The sequence below is a fragment of the Gymnoscopelus microlampas genome, assembly GCF_963454915.1.
Source record: "Gymnoscopelus microlampas genome assembly, chromosome: 22".
In the NCBI taxonomy this organism is placed as follows: Eukaryota; Metazoa; Chordata; class Actinopteri; order Myctophiformes; family Myctophidae; genus Gymnoscopelus; species Gymnoscopelus microlampas.
Window position 1 is genome coordinate 13,325,523 of NC_139959.1, and position 6,000 is coordinate 13,331,522.

At 42.8% G+C, this 6,000-nt stretch overlaps 1 protein-coding gene across 2 annotated transcripts in view; it reads right to left on the reverse strand.

Annotated features, from left to right (window-relative positions):
* Positions 1-6,000, reverse strand: part of flt1 (fms related receptor tyrosine kinase 1) — a 75,670-nt gene that overhangs the window by 61,605 nt on the left and 8,065 nt on the right. The gene's annotated exons all lie outside the window — the stretch shown is intronic.

Genomic DNA, 6,000 nt, shown 5'->3' on the forward strand with positions numbered 1-6,000 from the left:
GACAAGACCAAAGAGCTGATTGTGGACTACAGGAAGACAGGCAGAGAGCACAGCACACCCCCATCCACATAAAAGGCGCTGCAGTGAGAGAGGGTCAGTGAGTACAAATTCTTGGGAGTGCACATCACTGAGAAACTCACCTGGGACATGCACACTGAACTGGTGGGGACATAGGCACAACAACGCCTCTAAAGCCTTCTAAAGAGGCACCATTGAGACTGGCTGCATCACTGCTTAGTGATCTTCCCTCCATCCAAGACTTAACGCTGTGTCAGCAAAGCTCACAGAATCATCACATAGTCATCCCCAACTACAGACTGTTTCGGATGATGTCACATGGAAAGTGGCTCCGTAGCCACAAGGCCACTGGCAGTAGTCTGCTAAAGAGCTGGGACACATGAAAGCGCTAGCCAAAGTAAAGCTTAGGAAACGTTAATACAAAAAAAAAGTTTTTTTTAAGTGCATAGTCCTATTTATAGGTTATTAATTTCATCATGTGTCTCGCTAGCCAATCACAGTGCTGAATAGAGTCAGCCAATAGAGTCAGCCAATCACAGTACAGCTAGGGGTGTACTAATGTAGGGGTGTACTAATGTATGAGCCAATCACAGTACAGCGAAGGGTGTACTAATGAGGTGTCCCAACCCCACTTATAGGGGCGGCTACACCGCCCAAAAAAACAAGGACACTGGCACCGGGGTCACTTTACAGTATCTATGTTTACATTAGCTGTTGATAACCTGTTGATAACAGACCATTCAAGCACCTTATTGAGTTTTTTGTACTTTATCAGTAGGAGATAGAAAATGTGTAGAACGTGTCTTCTCTCAGTGAGATATAACAGTTTATGTGTCAAGTCACATTGCCCTCTACTGGCAACATTTGCTGTATATAGATGTATATTGCTGTATATGTATATGTTTTCTTATTGTTATTATTGATCATATTTTATTGCTATTACTAATTCTGCTACAATGTCCGAGAAGCTGGAATTTGTTTATATGTACACAAGACATAAAAGTTCACCTTGAATGTTGAACCTTAACTCTGCTAAATCCCTAAAGCAAGGTGACAAAAAGTAGAGTACCGATACCTGATTCCGATACCCACAACTTGCATATCGGTTGATACCGATACCATTACTACACTCTCGGAGTTATGGGGGGGGGGGAGTTATAATGAAAATAGTACAGTAAGAGTATAAAACAGTAGTGCAACATCAATTGAAGCATTCAAAATTTTACTGTAAATGAAATATCACCAAGTCATAAATCATGGATAAATCATGGATTCGCCGATACCAGCAATTTAGGCAGCATTGCCAGCTTTTCCGATACTGGTATCGGTATCGGAACAACTCTAACAAAAAGCCAGCCACTGGAGGAGACAGTGACATAAGATGCCCTGGCTGTGACCAGAGGCATTCCCACCGAGCTGCTTATAAAGGTAGGGTTCCGCTGGGCTCCCTCAACATGGATGCTTGTGTAACCCTGTTGTTTTCTTGGCGACGGAGTCGAGGAAATGTTTACTAGAGTTTCTGTGACACAGTGGAAGACTCCCACCCACTCTCGAGGGAACAGGTAGACCCCCAAATACACACACGCGTGTGTGCACGTGTGCACGTGTGCACGCACGCACGCACGCACGCACGCACGCACGCACGCACGCACGCACACACACACACACACACACACACACACACACACACACACACACACACACACACACACACACACACACACACACACACACACACACACTTCTGGCGGCAGTAGGGGTGCAGATCTCATTACAAGTTAGCAGGGGACGACAAACAAACAAGGAATTTTCTCAAGAGTGGGCATCAATAATATCACCAATGTAGAGGTCTGCTGGCAAGAGTGCCCCAACTGCCCAATTACAATTTGTTGGACATTTGGTATAAGAAATGGCCATATCTATTTTCGATGCATGACATGAAGGATACTATAGTGTTGCATTATGGGACTAAATAACTCATTAGAACTTAACAACAAACACATTAACATGCCCACATGCTTAACTGCAGGTCTTACAAGTGTTGACATTCACATGAATTCAAATAATTTGAGAAATAAAATGGAAAAACACTGCACAGCAGGGGGCTTGTCCCCCTTGTCCCCCTACCCCCGGCTTGTCCCCCTGCTATGATTGATTAGTTAAAACAGACATACTGTATTGCAGATTTAATTTGAAGAATGATCACTCAGGGTCATGAAGCTTATGGCAACAGTCAGAAATAACAGAGAGGACTTTGCCGTTAACTACAGTAAAGACAAAATATGTGTCTAATTTGGGTAGTTTAGATAGTCCTTGTTCTGCATGTTTTTGTCTTTCTGTTTTTCAGCACCACTCACTGTTTATATCCATTCATGTTAGCTGAACTTTGCTCATTAAAATAGTTAACAGCACTGTTGACAAGTGAATAATGATGCCGTAGCCGATGAATAATTCACCAGAGGTGGTAAAGACCAAGACCACTGATTACATTTTTTAACCCTTCATTCTTAATTTCTTACAATATCTGTCACAGGATGAGCCTATGTTCAGTAACTAGCCGAGACTTACTCACACTATAGATGCACGCTACAGCAACTCGACAGAGATTTCAAAAACGGATCAAAACATTGTACAGGATACATAGGGGGATTTAAGAAATATAATTTATTTCTAAATACTTCATAAGGGGGGACAACTTCATGTCGTCGTCGTCTCCCAAGATCTGCACCATGGGCAACGTGAAATGGCTCCCAGAGTGAGGTTCCGAAGTGAAACTTTCAGTAGGCACGTCCTACCCCTTTAACCCCTTTTTACCCTTAATATATGGTCACCCTACTCTCGCCACCTCTCTCTCTTTACCCATCTCACTGAGGGCCTCCATCGATCTCTTTCCAACCTGGAAACTGATGAGTGGAGGTGAGTGGAGGTGAGTGGAGAAAAGATGAGGAGCTAAGGAGGTGGTAGAAGTCAGGATGTAAGAAACGTGACTCCAGTCCATCTCCTCGCATCCTGTTACTACAGGATACGGACACTTTGACTGGACAAACCCCCCCCCCATCCCCAGGTCACAACCCCCCCACCACCGCCATCTTCCCCCCACCCCCGGATCTCTTGGACATCCCGGTCACTTTCCCATCCTACGCAAGCGAGGAGGGCCTCTCCTGGGTATTGTCTCTAGTGAGAAGGGTCAGATTAGAGATCCAGGCAGAGTGCAAGATCCTTCCAGGAAAAAAACACTCCAGAGTGTGTGAGTGGATTCCTGGTTCAGAAACCCAGGCCCAGTGGAGGTGGGTGGGAGTTGAAGGAAGAAGAGGAGTATTTTTAGAATAATTACCTTTGTGGCTCCAGGATTTTGAGGATATGAGAGTAGGACATAAACATTGTTTGTAAATAGAAGTACTCTGTGTGTGTGTGTGTGTGTGTGTGTGTGTGTGCGTGCGTGCGTGCGTGCGTGCGTGCGTGCGTGCGTGCGTGCGTGCGTGCGTGCGTGCGTGCGTGCGTGCGTGCGTGCGTTTCCGTGTTCAGGTCACTGCTTTGGGGTCAGATTGATGTTACATCCTGATGAAGAGCTTATGAGACGAGAGATGATGGGTCAGTTTTGTTCTTATGTCTTTCTTTTTCCTTCCGGGAATGCGAGACCTGATGTCTTGTACTCTTGAGGATTTTCCCTAACATTCATTCATCATTGTCTAATCCTATTTTATTCGTATGTTATGTATGTACTTCCTACGCAACCCCACCAAAGGGGAAGATAATACGATTCCCAAAAAGGTACAATTATGTATTAGAATAATATGTATTTGTATAAAACCTTTCTTGGTTTTACAATAGTAAAATATTAAAGCTATATTTCTTGAATGGGCTGTTTGATTTGCTCTTCATTATGATATGACGCCAGTATGGAGCTCCACCCACCATGACGTTTTCTGTTTAGTCATCTGTTCTGGTTGACTAAACAGATCATAAAAAGATTGCTTTCTAAGGCATTCTCTTACCCCAACATTGGTGTTTGTTTAAGTTTAATGATCAAACTAAGCCAGGGCAAACTGGACGTTGCACGCGGGTGAAGTCTTTGCCACGCACATTTTTCAATGAAGGTACAGTGAAGTTTTTCTCGCGGTCAGGGACATTGTGGGGAAAACTTGACCGTGTTTGAATAAAGCTATTCCCACAGTGTGGCAAATAACTCCCCCGACAACGCCCCCCAGCATCCAGAACAGGTCATTTATCATTGCAAGGCTGAGTCAAGTGATCATGAACATTTTGTTAAGCTTCATTTTCAAACACAACAATGCTGGCTATACATACAGACCACTGTGCAACGTGAAGCAAGTGTTAACTCTTCCTGCTGGCAGCAATTCAGACACCATATACTGACCTGCTATGTCTGTACCACAGCAAAGCCAGCAAGGCTAATGTATACACACATTAACTTTCAACTGGAAATCGGTCATTCAACAAAGTAAAATCATGATCAGCACTGTTTATATCAGCCGAACTAATTTATAGTGATGATTGCATTTTTTTAATGTGCTGTGGCAGAGGGCAAACATGTACAGTAGCTGCACTGGCAGACATGGTGCTTACGCCATCCCTGTTTCCTCAGGTACAGGCGTACCAGCTGCTGAAGGCATTAAGGGGACATTGGCAGCCAGGGTTTCTACTGGAGAGAGAGGGTGGGGGCTGCCACAGGCCAGGCCCTGGCCGTGAGCCAGGGGGGCAGGCCAGACCCCACGTCCTGTCTCCGGGGGTAAAAACAGTGCCAACAGGACATTGTGGGCGCCGCTCACTCGGAAATCGGTCGTAAAAGAAAAGGGGCATCTTGGACACACCGGCAAGGGTTCTTGAAGACATAAACAGACGTGACATTCACACACACACACACACACACACACACACACACACACACACACACACACACACACACACACACACACACACACACACACACACACACACACACACACACACACACACACACACACACACACACACACACAAACCTAAATTCGCATAATGCTTTATATAACAATAATCATAACACATTATTAAGCATTTTATAATGACATAAGGTCAAGTATAAATGCATTATAATCTGCTTATAACATTGTATAAGCTTATACAGTTATAAGCACTCATACTGTAAGTACTCATAAAGCAATCATAACACAATAATGTTGTATATTGTCAAGTATCACTTACTGGCCAGGATCATAGTGTATTATAATTCTTTAAGTTGTAATACATTAGAATAATTGTATAATGCATTATAATCACTGTTATAATGCATTGATTATAAGTCACTATACTGTAAGTGGGCATTGAGTGTTTTAAGCAAAGTGGAACAAATAGCATTAAATCTATTCAACAACACACAAGTCAGTCAGACATTTCTGAAACGTCTTCAGGAATGTCATTACTTTTCTTAAAGTACTTATTGACCACTTGTCCACTTATAGTGACTTAGAATAACACTATAATGCATTATAGCGGTCATTGTAATACATGAAATTATTATAATTTATTACAACTATGAGGATTATAATACGCTATGATCCAGAAACTATGAAGTATAATATTTGACTTTATGTGATTTATAAAATGTTTTATAATTGTTATGATTATTGTTCTTATTGTTCTTATAATTATTCAGTGATATAAGCAGATTATAATGCCTTATTAAGAATGTTTATAATGCATTATAAACATGGGATGCATAGGAAGTGTTACCCATACTTCTATATATATACGGTATTCACATACAGTTCATGTGCCTACATGAACATGCTGACAACCACGCACGTACACACGTGAACACACGTGAACGCACGCACGCACGCACGCACAGAGCTGCACGTTCGGAGACAACAAGCACTCTAATGCACTTTGTTGCACTTAGAAACATTCTCCACTCTCTCCCTCACTCAGCACTTCAAGCACCTAACACTCACAAACATATCCGCACACACTTTCACACATATC